This window comes from Physeter macrocephalus, chromosome 11, assembly GCF_002837175.3.
Source record: "Physeter macrocephalus isolate SW-GA chromosome 11, ASM283717v5, whole genome shotgun sequence".
NCBI classification, from domain to species: Eukaryota; Metazoa; Chordata; class Mammalia; order Artiodactyla; family Physeteridae; genus Physeter; species Physeter macrocephalus.
The window spans coordinates 32070339-32087212 of NC_041224.1; the positions used below are offsets into that span (position 1 = coordinate 32070339).

Consider the following 16874-nt stretch of genomic DNA (forward strand, 5'->3'; position numbering starts at 1 on the left):
TCATCAAGAAATGGACAACTTTCTAAATAAATATTTCCTTTCATCACCCTAAGATATTATTTCTTGCCTTAGGCCAAACCCATCCTTATAATTTCTCCTTCAAATCTTTCTAAGTGTCAAAACCACACTGGGAAGCATGTCTCAGAACTGGTGAAAGCCTAGCTTACATACCGGATAAGCCTTAAATTGGAATATGATGACATACAGAGGAACTAAGCAGTGTGTGAGAAAAACCACAGGGCACACTGCTCAGCTCTCTGTGCCTGGAAGATGCCCCAGGGGAAGCTTTGCCTCATTGTCACTTGTATTTGCTGGCTTATCCCTTCGTTCTTTCATTCTGTGCTCTTCCATGATCAAGAAAGCCATTAATAGTAAGTCTGCTAAGAGCTGGGGTCACTGAATTGTCGACCATCTTGTATCTAGGAAGGGAATGCACAGGAAGACAGCCTCGGGTGTGTGCTGAGATCGGGCTGTTCTCTTTCCTAGTATCCCTTCCAGAGCCTCTGTTGTCCTTCTTACTAGGTTTCCCTACTTTTTCAATAGTCCATGTCCCTCCTGTCTTGATTCTGCTTCCTATTCAAACCCACCATTGCAGCCTCCCATGACTCCAAGAGCCAACACCTTCAAGGGCTCCAAGTCTTAAATTACATTTCCTCTCTCACCATAAAAAAAAATAGTAAATAAATGAATTACTTTGTCCTGTGTAAGTAATTTGATAATCCTATAAGTTTATTCAAGCCTTTTCCAACTTCTGTTAACTCCAGTAACCCCGTATCATTAAAATATAACAGAAAGATATTCTTCCTGACTCCTAATCATGGGAACCCATGAAAGACATTCACCAAGATGGGCATTGGTCCCTCAAGGGCCAGGATGGGTACCAACTCCAAGCACTCTGAGAAAGAAGAAATGTGACAAAAATAATGCTGACATCTAATGAGTCAACACTAGAGAGTAAATACAGGCCGTGTAAATACGAACTTGGAGCCAACAAGATAAGAGCAATGAGGAGTGCGATTAAGATCAGTCAGGAGGTATTGTTGGTAGTGAGGAGTTGCTGGGGAAAGGGAACGTTTGCCTCCAATAGTTTTTTTTTTTTTGCGGTACGCGGGCCTGGACGAGCAGGCTCAGCGGCCATGGCTCACGGGCCCAGCCACCCCGTGGCATGTGGGATCCTCCCGGACCGGGGCACGAACCCGTGTCCCCTGCAACGGCAGGTGGACTCTCAACCACTGCGCCACCAGGGAAACCCACCTCCAATAGTTTTGAGACAAAATGAACAACATACAGAGGAAAATCAGCCTATTGTGGGGACAAGTAGAGTTGAGCCAATTCCTGTTTTCAGACAGCCCCAAATAAAAGGAATCTCACATTTAGCCAATACAGAAAATAAGTTAAAATTATGCAATTTCCACAAATGGTTAATTTTAATTACCTACAGAATGAGAAGTTGACCAGATTTTCCATCTGCTTTAATGCAGATGCATATGATTTACTCACAGTCCATTTGTTAATACATTTTCAGTTATGGTTTATTTTTCATTGCAGTATCAGGGTTTCCTCTTTTTCCAAGTTAGAGTCTCTGTCCCACCCAATTTCCTTTTCATGGACTATAACCTCCCCTCCTATCCCCAAAGCAAAGTTTACCAGAATTGACAGTCTAATACAGTAAAAAAGAAAATTGCATGCCCTCAAGTATGTAGTCAAACCATACTTGAAGAATTACAACAAAATAAAGACTACAGACTTGTTTTTACTACATCACTAGCCTGGTAAAATTTGTGAACTAGAGTAATACAGGCAAATTCCTGTGGCCCTCCTGTTGGCCTTCTTGTGTTTGGTGAATGAGGCAGCACACACACATATGCACACACACAAAGTCACAAAAATAACCATGGCTGCTTATTCTAGTCCGAGATAGAAGTCAGATTAATAAAATGGATTTAACTCTTGATCATCCAAGCTAACAGAGTTGACACTGCAAACTTTCAGATGGTACAGAAATTGAAAACCTACGTTTGCAATCTTCTCTACCAGTTACGGGGAGCGTAACCTTGACCTCACTTCCTCTCACTTGCCTGGTGTACAAAATGGGAATAATAATGGTAACTTCCTCCTTGGTTGTTGAGAGACCTTCCCCAGATCAATGTGCCGAGAGCTGAACCGAGGCAGCCAGAAGCCACAGCACACATACTTAATTTTACTTCACTGCAGACCTTGTCACAAGAGTGATAGTTTTTTGGTTCCTAAGAATTGTGTCACCCATTAAGTAAGCTACCAAAAATCTTTGTTATAATTGCTAACTCATTTAAATATAACAGCATCTAGTGTTCCTTGAATTCATGCTCCTTTAAAAAATGGATAGTGCAAAGAATTAACAAAAGTAGGGAAAAAAGTGTTCATTGTCTTAATTTGGGGTCCCCAGAAGCAGACTCTGAGACGAGGGTTTTAGTATAACCCAAGATAGGAGCTGTCCTGTGTTCGTTTGGTTCATTTCTTTCCTTGGAAAGCGGAGGCACGAAACCCCTCCATTTCGGATCATCTTCCATCATGTCATGCTGTAGTTGGAACAGGAACGTAATGGCAAACAGAGAGCTAATGCTGTTATCTACAAATTACTTCCTCAGACAGAGAAACCATGCATGTTACTGGGAATTTAAAACTATAATTTGCCTGGATGGTATACAATTCATAGAATGGGGACCTAAGTGTAGAAGCTACTACACAGGAAAAGATCTTGTAAAAATAGCCATCGCGGGGCTTCCCTGGTGGCGCAGTGGTTGAGAATCTGCCTGCTAATGCAGGGGACACGGGTTCGAGCCCTGGTCTGGGAGGATCCCACATGCCGCGGAGCAACTAGGCCCGTGAGCCACAACTACTGAGCCTGCGCGTCTGGAGCCTGTGCTCCACGACAAGAGAGGCCGCGATAGTGAGAGGCCTGCGCACCGCGATGAAGAGTGGCCCCTGCTTGCTGCAACTAGAGAAAGCCCTCGCGCAGCAACGAAGACCCAACACAGCAAAAATAAAAAATAAATTAATTAATAAACTCCTACCCCCAACATAAAAAAAAAAAATAGCCATCGCTACCACATGTGTATGCTGCCATGCGCCAGGATCCTCTGTGGGCATTTACATGTGTCATCACATGTACTCAACAATGTCAAGAGATAGTAGGACAACTCCTATTTCACACATGGGAGCTCAGGTTTAGAGGGGTGTATCCTGTCAGTGGTAGAACCAGAATTAGGAGGGGAGCACACTGAGCTCATCTCCATGCATGCAGCCACTGCTCCGTGTGGTCTTTTTCCCTCTTCTGGAGCACTATAGTCCTTGCTTTCATGCCCTCCAAGGAACCAGCTCACTGAGGGCAGAGCTCTTGTCTGCCTTGCCCACTACTTGCACAGCACCAGACACAAATAAGATGGAGAAGAGACACATGTCTGCTGATCATTCATAGCACAGAGCTGCTCATTCTCAGCTCCATTTCTGCCCAAAGAAAAGTTGGGGTCAGTTTTACTGGCCATGAAATGTTTAATCGTCCCTGCAAAGCTGACTCAGTCACCGGGCAGGCTGTATTTTTGAATTATCATGTTTTGTCAATGTGAGCTGGGGCTACTCTTTATAAGTCCACTCTACTCACAGGAAATATAGTTTTAGTCCTAAATAAATGACGACTTTTATATTTGAAATGTATGTTCTAGTTTCTAGTATATTTCATTGTCCTGGGCAGCTTGGTATTTATGGCAATCTGGATTTCCTTGATGTGTACTGGGTTCCACTCCAGATTACATTTGGAACTCCCATGAAACAGGATGCTTCGGCAGATGTTTTCTTGGGAGATTTATCTATATCTATATATAAATACATGTCTATATTCTGTGAACAATATGGATCTCTGTACAGATCTCTCTATCTGTCTATCTATCTATCTACAGATCCACGTTGTCCATAGAAGCTGTGAATCATACCCCTATCAGTTGTGGTGTTTGTGTTATTTCCAGTCCTTTGCAGTGGAACCTACTGGAGGAAATGACACAGCAATGGGAATGCTATGTTGTCCAGGTCCCAAAGAATTTCCTCAGGCTGGTGCTAGTGAATACTCCAGGTTTCAGAGTAAATGTTCTTTGAATGAATTGTGTATAACTGTGTTGATTCCTGAACAGATATAAATCTCAAAAAAAAGAGGAAGAGGAAGGAGAAGGAGGAGGAGGAAGCCAGGGGCGAAGGAGGAGAAGAAGAAAAAGGAGGAAGAGGAGGAGGAGGAAAGGAATGGGAGAGTTAGGAGCACATATTGGAGTTTGTTTATTTATAATAAGGAGCAAACCAGAGAAATGCCAGCACTTGGAGAGTCCCACACCCCGCCTCATTTTCTTTGAAATCTCCATGACTAAATTTGGTGATTAACAGTCAGTTATGTAGATAACAAAGCAAATGAGATTTTAAAGTGAAAACTAATATTGAGAAAAGAATTAGGAAGGGAATTATAAAGAGGTTGCTTTTGGTACAGCAGCAGATGAAACGGGATCTGTTTATAGAAGTGGACGTTGAAAGCAGAGTACTTTCTATTAATATCAGCAACCATTACCTAAAACATTAGCTATTTTCGTTTCCAACAGCAGCTCCTAAATTTATCCATATATTAAATATTTTCCTTGGAGTGCATGATGTAAGCCCAAAATATCACAATGTTGATGGGATGTTTAACAAATTGTATGCTGATGGAATCCTCATTACTAGACAGTAAAAGCATTTCTTTCACGTTTCTTGATCAGCTGTTTCTCCTTTAATGTTCACCTCTTTCTCAGATTATCCCCGACCTGCACTTGGAAATCTCAGCCGTGGACGCTGGTTCAAGCGTTTTCTGTCTCGTCGGCATGTTAGAAACATGGCTGTGCAGGGTGCTGCCAGAGGCGGAAGGGAGACGGGAAACGAAAGGTCTTGGCTGTTGGCTGCACGAAGGAGACATGGAGGATGGGTGGCGGGTGGAGCGCTGCGGGGTGCTTGGGTCTGAGCCAGGAAGCTTGGCAGTGACCAGGGACGTCCTGCAACCAGAGTGAAATTTGATGATTTTTTATAAGAGGGTTTTATCTCTCTGTTCCAAACATTTTCTCCCTACAAATAGCCAGCAAGAGAAAAGACTAGAGAAGGAAGGGAAGAGGCAGTTGGGGGCTGAGAATTCTGGGGGGAAAGGTTAGGATGATGCGGGGGCCAGGAACAGAGGGGAAGTAGGGCTGTCAGAAAGAAAAGCAATTCTCTATTAAATCCTGTCTTCCCTGGCAGGGAGCAGGGTCTTAGTGCTGTGACGTCTGGGCCCATCCTATTGGCCTGGACCAGGTACATCTATCAGTGTCTACCAAGATTTGCACCAGACATATCCACGTCCCCTCCAGCTGGCTGCAGGAGATGCTGAGGTCGTCCTGGCTGTGCTTCTGTAGCCTCCCTTGGTATTTCCCCTTACCTCTGGGTCTCAATCCGTGCTCCACGAAGGCAGTGCCCCATCAGTCACGCTCAGCACTCTGACTCCACAGTCTGTACAGTGCCTGGCGCTGAGTGTGCACTTAATGAACACTCGCTGAGTGGATGATTCCATAACTGCATGAATTAGAAACAACCTACTCAACTTTAAATGGTAAGTATCTGTGGTCGGCAGATAATGCACCTCCCCAGAAATGTTCTAGGAGAGGAAATTGTTCTTTTTCCTCTGGCCATCTTAGGTTTCTGGCTGGGGCTTGTAAATTAGACAGACAAAAGAGAGATTCACAAGGGGAAAACAAGCAGAAGGTTTGTAACGTGCAGCCCTCATACACGCAGAAAACTCAGCAGTGAGCGACTCGAAGGGGTGGTTAGAACTGGGGCTTATAGAGCATCTTAACAAAAGAAAAATACACTTTCAGAAACATGACAAGACAAAGGAAGGGGACTTGTGTTTTTAGGGTCAGCAAGTTATATGAAGGCAAATACTCTGGGGAAATACTGGGAGCTAAAGGCCAGTTGGTAAGTGTGTTGTGTGGATTCCTCTGGTGCCGGCTCTGGGCTGATCAGGGTCTAGAGTTGTCCTTGGTGATTAACTTCTGTCCTTTCTAGAAGAGACGGGAGGGGACACCTTTACACGTTTATTTCCTGCTTTTAGGCAAATGGGGGACGACAGAGAGCTTTTCTTGTATTTGCTTCTTCTCACTTGTCTTCAGCTCCAAATAATCCTTATGGCACAGTGGCATATTCTGGTGTGGCATATTCTGCTACCCCTCAATGTCTACATCCTAATCTAACAGAATCTGTGAATGTGTTAGGTTATGTGTAAAGAGAAACTAAGCTAGTAGATGGAACTACATTTGCCAATCACCTGACCTTGGGATGGCATGATTGTCCTGGATTGTCTGGGGTCCAGTGTAATCACAAGGGTCTTTATTGTTTTTTTATTTTTATTTTTTTTGCGGTACGTGGGCCTCTCACAGCTGTGGCCTCTCCTGTTGCGGAGCACAGGCTCCGGATGCGCAGGCTCAGCGGTCATGGCTCACAGGCCCAGCCGCTCCGCGGCATGTGGTATCCTCCCAGACCGGGGCACGAACCCGTGCCCCCTGCATCGGCAGGCGGGCTCCCAACCACTGCGCCACTGGGGAAGCCCACAAGGGTCTTTCTAAGGTAGGGAGGGAGGAGGTGAAAGTCAGGGAGAGATTAGAAGATGCTATATTTCTGGCTTTGAAGATGGAGGAAGGGGCCAGGAGCTAAGGACTGCAGGTTACCCTAGAAGCTGGAAGAGGCTAGGATCCACATCCTCCCCTAGAGCCTCGAGAGAGAATACAGCTCTTCCCATCCTTGGTGTTAGCTCAGTGAGACCCATTTTGGACATCTCACCTCCAGAACCGAAAGATATTAAATTTGCACTATTTTAAGCTGCTACCTTTGTGGTAATTTGTTTCAATGTCGATAGGAAACCCATCAAGTATCTTTGTGTACAGAGCTGACCTCTTGAAAAGTTGTGTACTAAAAACATCCTTTTTGTCACTTCCATTTCCCTTCTCAGTATTCATTTTCTTCTACTTATGGCATTGTTATTTTCCACTGGTAATTAATTTATACTGTTCAAGAACTAACTTATAAAATCTATTTTCCATGAGAGGAAATTATTTCATTTTAATATAAAACTCTGGCAGTTCAAAACTTTCTATGCTCAAATAAAGCGAATATTTTCTGACCCTCAGACACCGTTGTTGCTACTGCCTGTCTCCACATGGACCAGGGTGCAGGGTGGCTGATGGAGTGTCTGAACCAATGAAGTATGTGACCAAATTGAATTATTCAGTCAATCTTTTGGTTTGGATAATTCAATTCAACCAAATAAAGTTTCAGATAGCTTGTAACTGGTACTTAAAGAGGTTTTATTTCAGTTGGGAAAGGTAATCCTTAGAAGTTACAACCATGAGCCTTTTCATTACCTCCTGGAGCATAAACTCCTTACTCAACCACCCCCATAGGTTGATAATTATTCGTGCTCTTGGAAAGGGCTTTCCAGTGCATGTGTCACAAAGTGCTTGGCCTGCAGATGGGGGAAATGAGGCCGAGAGTGGAGAATTGATGTGTATGAGGTTGTGCAGGCATCTGGTGGCAAAATGAGCCCTAGATCTCAAGTCATGGAACTGATAGGCTGCTTGCTGCCCTCTTCTCTGTACCATGTTTCAGTCCTAATTTAGACACTTAATGCACTCTGGAGTCATGAACCTCTAGACAGTGTCCTCACTTACCCAGGGAAGTAGACATTAGAAATTTCACCACCCAGGATCAAGGCGTGAACTCTTCACTCTTGTCTACTCAGATTTCTCTGCTCTTATGTACATTCACTTTCACAGCAAACACTTAGAGAAACAGTCAAGGACTTATGAAAATCTTGTTTCCTATAGAGGTATTATATAAAGTTCACTGGGATGAAGTGGAAATGATTAAGAAAAATATGGAGAAATAGGAGCATGGTAATGCAGAGTGGAGTCCATGAACCAAAGCAGAGGAGAGAGTTTTTATTTTTGTAGCCTTTTCTCCTTGTCATGATGTATGCTAAAATCATGTAGCGGATAATCTGAAAACACAGTTGCTGGAGCACCAATATCAGTGTCCATCCTTCCCAGGCCTCTTTGTTCTGAGATCCTGTGCATCTATTCCAAAAGCAAGAAACATGAGCAGGTTCAGAGAATGGAACAGCCGCCTGGATGTGGCATTGTTTAAGTTACTCTCAGCCTCAATCTTCTAGCAGAGAAAGCACCTCCCACTCTTGACTTAATTTTCTTTCTTCTCTGACTGTGCACAGGCATTGAAATAGGAGCATGTAAATCAAATGTCCTAGGCTGTCTTTAAGACATAGGTCAGAAGACAGCTCTCTGAATAATGAACTAAGGGGACGTGTTAACTTAAATTTAGTAGAACAAATTGACATACACACGTACGTCCAGAGATAATTTATATGGTGTCTGCATGACAGCCCCACAGCACTTCACAAGATTAAAACAGAGAAAGAAAAAAAGCAGTAGTAAGGAAATTCAAGCCTTTCAGTCTCAACCGTTAACTCCAACAAAGCTACAACTGCCAAACAAGCGGGACATTGTTGTCTAAGTCCCCACATAGATTACTGTGCTTGTTACCTGACTGGCAGTTTTGAAGAAATTTTTAAACGCAACAAGTCTGATCCGCACAGTTCTTTGGAAAAAGAGTGTGATGGCTAGGGCAATGCTAGCTGCTGTAACCAGCAGACACACAAACCCATGAAGTGGCACCAAGTGATGAGGTCTGTTTCCTTCTCAGGGGATGTGCAGAAATGGGTATTCCTAGTGGATGAGTGGGTGGCTCTGGCTTTCCTCCAGCTGGTGATTCAGAGACCCAGGTCCTTACACCTTATGACTCCACCCACATCAAGACCCTCAAGGCTGTGCACATCAAGGGGGTTAAGGGGAAGATAGCCTGGAGGAATGTGCATGGTAGAGTTTTATTTTCAAAATAAAGAGCATGAAAGGGGTGTGCATCACTTAAGGTCACATTCAATTGGCTGCCACTTTGTCACATGACCACAAGGAAGTCTGGTAAATGTGGTCCTGCCATTTTCCAGGAGGAAGAGGAAATGGGTGAACAGATAGCTGGTCTCTGGCACTTGAAATACCAGCCCCGCCAGTGCAGGAAGCATTCTGGGACACTGTCCCCCCCAAACCCCTTGGTTTTACCACCTATCACAATTGATTGCAAACTTGAGTGATTGAGAAGTGTGAATGTTAACAACTAAAAGAGTAATCAGCATTTGCCAATTTCAAACTCTCATTTTCAGATAAAAATAAAGTCCCGGAAGGAAAAATAACTCTTTGAGGACCATAGAATTTAGCTAGCTACAAGGTCAAAACAGTTTTTTAATTTATTAAATTTATAGCTTAGTGTTCTTTCTACCACAATTCATAATTCAATATTTGATTTTTTTTTATCATAAGCCCTCCCTTGGACTTATTAAAATGAGCCATCCTGAATCACTGGAGTTTGGGAAAAAATGATAAGAACTTAGGGACTGTGTCTATTAAAAAATGTATTGATGAAAATAAGTGAGCTGGTGAATACGTATTAGTCACACATCTTAAACTCTTTTGAAAGAGACTACTTATGCATGCAGACAGTCATGTTCTTAGCCAACCCACATTTTCAAAACTTCCACAAATTTGTGACAATACCATTTATAAATATAAGAAATAAGATGATAAACATTGTCCTTTATGCAGATGATACAATCTTATGATTCTGTACAAGGAGTGACTTCAAGAAGTAAATGAAGTTAATGACCCTTACTGTCAGCAGGAATTGTTCAATATCAATTATTCTGAAACAACATTGTCATTTTTCAGCAGGCACTTTTTAGTATGGGAAAAAAAACCCATTAAACTCTATTCACCAGGTTAAATCATTTAGTTAGCTTAATTGGACCTTATAGATAACATCCTATGAATTTCACTGAGATTCAGCAATATTCATTTATTGACTAAAAAATATTTATTGAGACCCAGTTAAGTGTCAGGGAATATGTTAAATACAAAGTTTATAAAGTCTCTGCTCTTTTGTAGAAATGTGTTTTGCTATTGATCTGCTTCCAAATTTCATGCTAGAGGTGGAAGATTGATAATTCTTCTCTTTGAATAAATTCAGAGCCAATGAACACATTTAATGTTTTATGGTTCACACCGATGAGGTGCTGTGGACTGAATGTTTGTGTCCCCCAGAACCTAGATGTTGAAGCCTAACCCCCAGTGGGACAGTATCTGGAGGTAGGCCCTGTGGGCAGTGATTAGGGTTAGATAAGGTCATGAGGGTGGAGTCCCCATGATAGGATTAGTGTCCTTACAAGAAGAGGAAGAGACACTAGAGCTCGCTTGCGTTCTCTCTCTCCCTCTCTCTCTCTCTCTCTCTCTCTCTCCCCCGCCCCCAAGTGAGAACACAGTGATAAGGCGGCCATATGCAAGACAGGAAGAGGGCTCTCACCAGGTCCCAAGTCCACTGGCACCTTGATCTTGGACTTGTAGCCTCCAGAACTATAAGAAATAAATGTCTGGGGCTTCCCTGGTGGCGCAGTGGTTGCACGTCCGCCTGCCGATGCAGGGGGGCCGGGTTCGCGCCCCGGTCTGGGAGGATCCCGCGTGCCGCGGAGCGGCTGGGCCCGTGGGCCATGGCCGCTGAGCCTGCGCGTCCGGAGCCTGTGCTCCGCAGCGGGAGAGGCCGCAGCGAAAAAAAAAAAAAAAAAAAAAAAGAAATAAATGTCTGCCTAAACCCCCAATCTATGCATTTTTTGATTTGTTTTGTTTTGCTGTAGCAGCCTGAGCCAAGACATGAGACTTTTATGGAATTATGATGCGACATTTAACAGAACAGGAGGCATTTCCTGGAAAACCTACAGGTCATGTCTGGCTACTAGTGGACTTGAGGTCTACTTGAAAAAAAGCAAAACTCTCAATTGAAACAAAGGCAAAAACCAGAAGATGTTAGCGTTTACAAGAAAATGCAAATGCTACCAAGACCATATTCCTTTTTTTTTGGAATGTAGATTGACCTCATTATAAAATGTGTTTTGAAACAATACAATATAATCCCACTTCGGTAAATGAAAAGTAAATTTGAAAAGAAGAATATATTGCAAAATGTTCAAATTGTGATGAGTGGGTATCCTAATTACAGGTGATTTGAAAAAACTAATATGGCAGAGTTTAGTCAGTTTTTCTCTCCTCACTTCTCTAGAAAAACACCTGGAAATGGAGGGGGTGTGTTTTAGAAGCCAGAGTGGTTCTCATTCATTTGTGCAGCAATGCTTCAAGCACTGGAACTATATCAGGAGCAGTGAGGCACCCTAGGGAGACAATGGTGAGAAAATTGGAAGTCAGTCTCTCGACTTCAAGGCCAGGGCTTTGTGATTCGTAGATTGCCCTATTCTAACCTTATAGAATGTTCCAACTATAAGTGTGTCCTTACCCTTGATTACTGTGTGATGGAGGGGAAAAAAAATGCCCAGAAGTTTTAAATCATCGAGTTTGAAGACAGCTGCAGGCAGTTAGTAGGTTTCATGTTATTCTGGACTTAAAGTACCACCACTTACAAGTACCTGTAAAGATTTTCTTTCAGATGTTTTCATTCATGTACAAAAACAACATATCACATTGATTGCTGTATTTTATGTATAATGTAGAGATAATATTGTGTAGGCAGGGCCATAATTCATTTTTCTGTAATCATGAGCTGAGCAACAATAACTGGGGAAACATGCAAATATCAAGACCTGGTCATTCTGCTGACACGAGGGGGAAATACCACGCCTGTCCATGTGCCTTGCAGAAAGAGAGAGTTCTTGGAAATTTGGAGGAGAAGGGATAGTGACTTCTATATAGGCAGTTTGGACATTATACCTAGGAAAAATAAAGGGTGCATATTTTTTTTTCTTTGGAGGATAGAAATGTTTAATGAGTTTTGAGTTGATTTTGGAGGCTTTAAAAGTTTTTGAGTACATAATAGGGCACAAATACCATAAGAAGAAAACCATTAGCTTTAGGTTCTGGGTGTTTTGTTTTGGCCACAAGCTTTCCAATTTAAAAACTATTTTATCTCTTGCGGGCCAACAGGCAGCCACATGCAGGATTCCAGAACACTGGAACTTCCTACATGACTATGATCTTTTCTTTGCCTGTAACAATCACATAAGTTTGAAACAGTCTCTTAACCATTGGGGTACTTATCAACTTTCTCCCTCGGAAAAGCTGGAACAGCCCTTGAGATCCTGCATTATTTTATTTATTTATTTTTTTTAAACATCGTTATTGGAGTATAATTGCTTTATACCTTATTAAAGTATACTTTATATAAAGTATAAAGTATATACTTTATTTAATAAAGTATAAACTATATACTTTATATAAAGTATACTTTATACTTTATTGTGTGTTAGTTTCTGCTTTACAACAAAGTGAATCAGTTATACATATACATATGTTCCCATATCTCTTCGCTCTTGTGTCTCCCTCCCTCCCATTCTCCCTATCCCACCCCTCTAGGTGGTCACAAATCACCGAGCTGATCTCCCTGTGCTATGCGGCTGCTTCCCCCTAGCTATCCAACCTATGTTTGGTAGTGTATATATGTCCATGCCACTCTCTCACTTTGTCACAGCTTACCCTTCCCTCTCCCCATATCCTCAAGTCCATGCGGTATTTGTTTTTCTCCTTCTGGCTTACTTCACTCTGTATGACAGACTCCAGGTCTATCTACCTCATTACAAATAACTCAGTTTCATTTCTTTTTATGGCTGAGTAATATTCCATTGTATGTATGTGCCACATCTTCTTTATCCATTCATCTGTTGATGGACACTTAGGTTGCTTCCATGTCCTGGCTATTGTAAATAGAGCTGCAATGAACATTTGGGTTCATGTGTCTTTTTGAATTATGGTTTTCTCAGGGTATATGCCCAGTAGTGGGATTGCTGGGTCGTATGGTAGTTCTATTTGTAGTTTTTTAAGGAACCTCCATACTGTTCTCCATAGTGGCTGTATTAATTAAGGGTGCATATTTTTAAAGTATTCTGTTTTTCTTATCCTATTTGCATCTAAATGGGAGCACTTGACTGTAATTTAACAAAAAATTATGTTTGGAAAGTTCATTTTAGTAATTAGTAGTTCTTAAATAGTGGCCATTTGGATAAAATTATTACCCCAGGGTTCAGCTGCTTCTCCAGGTTAGCCAAATATTTTTGAGCGTGGAACGACAACTGGAAATTACGTTGAAACAAGATTTTGCATTAATTATCTAGTACTTCCTCATTTTTGGCCAAGGCAAAAATACTGTCAAAGAGACCATGTACTATTTCTGCTTTTCACCCACAGTGAAAGGAGAAAACCGTGATCAAAGTTCCAGAGTAAGAATCCCACATAGGGCTTTTCTTCTTTCTCTTTTAGCAAAGGATTGCTTTACAGTGGCTTGAATTTCAGGTGAAATTTGAGATCTGGCTTTCTCTCTTGGCTGAACTGGATCAGCTATCCTTTGCTTATTTAAAAGGAGACGTCAACTTTGCAATTTACTCTTGAAAATTGGTTGTTGAAGCTCCCTGCTGCAGTGGAAAGGCACCATCTGTTTTAATAATACTGATGGTGAAAGAGGGGACGGTTGTGAAATGGCGCTGGGAGAGCTCTGGGCGAGCACAGCTCCACTTGGAGAAGGATCGCCTTTTAAGTTCATGAATGTGGGTTAAATCCGGGCCATACCAGGTGCAGGATCAGTCAGCACAGACTCACATGCCCCGGGGAGGATGGGTGGAACTTGTACACAAAGGAAACCAACTCAGAAAAGTGATGTAAATATCTGGGGGAGGGGGCGCAGAATGTAGGAGAAAAGCAGCAACAGTGAGAGAAATATGATAGTCAGGGCAGCCACAATTTTTAAAGTTTTTTTTTTTTGACACTTGCTTTGTTTCTTGTTTTCTTTGGCTTTTGATCATTACTGGAAGACGAGAAATTCCACCACAGTAAGCCCCACTGAGCTGAACCATCACTCTCTGGGCATCTGAGAGGAGAATTTCCTTTTCCTGCCACTGAAACAAAGATTCTATTTCTCAGCTTTGAAAACTCCACAAACCACTCACTCACTCACCCACTAGCTTCTGGGTAGACCTACATGTGCATAACTGGACTGATTGTGTACTAACCAAGCACACACACCCAAACACACATACGTGAAAACAAGGGCCCCACACACATACACACAACCAAGCACACACCCAGGCACACACAGATAAATACACATACACACAAACACACATATACACATGTCAAATACACACATGTGCAAATTAAAACATATACACATCAAATATACATACCCAAACACACACATACACAAACATGTATCCCACAGATCTACACACAATACGCACGACTAAACAGACACACACATACGTACACATGCACAAAAACAAAACACACATATACACACACATACACAAAAATATACATACAGATACACACATGCCTGCAAACACACATGCATATACACACAGGCAAATACACACAAATATGTACATACACATACACCCATAAATATACAAACAAAACATACACACATACACAAGCACACACACTCACAAAATATGCACACATACCTGCATATGCACATATGCACACACACATACATGAACACACACACACATGCACTGGGGAGATTCCCAGCCTTCCAGGGAGAGGGGTCCCGGCCGCATCAACTCCTCCTGCAGGCATCATCTGTTGTCTCATTTCGCTTCTTTCCAGGGGTTTGAAACTCAAGGTACAAATAAATATATGAGCACCTCCCGAAGTCAACCGTGTGTAAAAGGGCATTTTACCTCATTAGCCTCTGCCTCTAAGACCAGTGCTGATATTCTAATGTAATCCTTAAAATGCCCTGGAGTGACTCTGCAAAATTTAACCGAGTATTACAAGATGTGCCTGGAACCAGCAGGTGTGATCCTCTAAAGATAAATATAATGCTGTTACTGGCATTGATTTCTTTAGCATCTTATCAGATGCCCTGTTGTAGCAACAGTCTCTTTCTGTTTTCCCTTCTGCTTCACCAGAAGATGACTCAATCCGCAGACCCAGAAACCGTGGAACAATTACAACATTCAAAACAGCTTGTGTGTAACGGCTCGACTGGCATTGATTTCTTTAGCATCTTATCAGATGCCCTGTTGTAGCAACAGTCTCTTTCTGTTTTCCCTTCTGCTTCACCAGAAGATGACTCAATCCGCAGACCCAGAAACCGTGGAACAATTACAACATTCAAAATTGTGTGTAACGGCTCGCAGCTCCTCTCGAATTGGATCCTGCCTCTCTAAGCTAAATGCAAGTTAACTGATTCCTAAAAATACCTCCTGAGATGAGTCATCCTCTCGCAAGAGCCCTGGGGAATGTTTTCCACAGAAACGGTGAGGCCCGGAGCGGGGAGGGGGGCGCGGTGCGCCGTGCTGTGTCTCCCCTGTTCCCGGGCGCTGGGCTGGGCTTCTGGACGATTTGCTGAAATCAAATCTGCAAGCCTGGCAGCAGTTTCAGCTCCTCCTCCCACGACAGTTCCCGAAATGCAGTGAACCTAGGCCCAAGGAGAGGTGCAGGTCAACAAGATTCCCTTTATCCCCAGTGAAGGAGAGCAGCAAAACCCAATGTCCAGGGCCAGCAGCATGGCTCTGGGCTGTAACAGGAAGCCTGTTCTCACAGCGGTCCCTTTCCCAGACTCCAGCACTGAGAATTACGTACCAGGCTGGCCACCCTATCCCAGCATTGAACTGATGGAATGCAGAGGGCGCTGGGGCCATAAACACCTGTGCTGCTCTTACAGACCCTGCAGTGGGCAGAGTCCGCTGAGCCCAGACCCCTCACTGAGTGATGCAGCTGATACTCCCAGGGCCTAGGGCACTGCCCTCACCAACAACTGCTGCTCCTGGTTAGAGAATCCTGGAAGGCACGAGAAATCGAAAACATTCTCTAATAGTGGGATTTCAGACTTAAAATTGTGTAAATATTTTGGTGGAAGAGAACCTTTATAACATTTCTGAAATTAGGCAACATGAAAGATCAGTGTCCTCGTAAGGATAAGACAGATGTTTCAGACCCTTATTCATAGCGGGCAAGATACAAATTATAAAAAAAGAAACACAAGGGACTTCCCTGGTTGTGCAGTGGTTAAGACTCCGAACTTCCCCTGCAGAGGGCCCGGGTTTGATCCCTGGTCGGGGAACTGAGATCCTGCATGCTGTGTGGCATGGCCAAAAAAAAAAAAAAAAAAAGGAAACACAAGTAAATGTTCATTCTGATTATTAATTTGAACAATAAATCATGTACTCTTAATTTGGAAATATATTTATAGGCTTTAAATTTAAAAAAATACACACACACAATCCTGGTTTCAAGCATGAGATTGACACAGGTAGGCCAGATTCGCAAATCCTGGTAATGAGCGGGGGATTGGGAGAAGAAATCCACTTCTTAGGCTTCTAATCAGAGTGGGATGTGGGGCCCTAAAATGTCTACAGTTTTTGTAGAGCTGGGAGGGGGATAAATATTCACCACATCATGAGTCCCGGATTGTTGGCAAAAGAGACATCCCTACTTATACAGCTGCCGATGGTGTTGAAGACCCATTACTGTGCCCCCATGATTGTTAAATGGACAGACGGCAGGAAAGGGGGACGGTGGAAGAAGAAGGTGGGAAAGCCGGCAGAGAAGGAACAGAATGAGAGGAAAACGAGTTCTCCAGAAAAATATTAACTCACCTCTTTTGTGGGGCTGAGCCACGTTTTGTGGAGCCTAAAACTTCTACAAGTCCTAGAATCCTCTTTTTTTTAGAAAAAGAGC

The 16874-nt window shown here is 42.8% G+C and overlaps 1 long non-coding RNA gene across 1 annotated transcript; it reads left to right on the forward strand.

The window, feature by feature from the left end:
* Positions 1-4922: 4922 nt before the first annotated feature.
* On the forward strand, positions 4923-15175 carry LOC114487172 (uncharacterized). Its single transcript, XR_003681983.1, has 3 exons — positions 4923-4935; positions 5288-5629; positions 15101-15175. It is a non-coding gene; the product is annotated as an uncharacterized lncRNA (long non-coding RNA).
* Positions 15176-16874: the final 1699 nt, after the last annotated feature.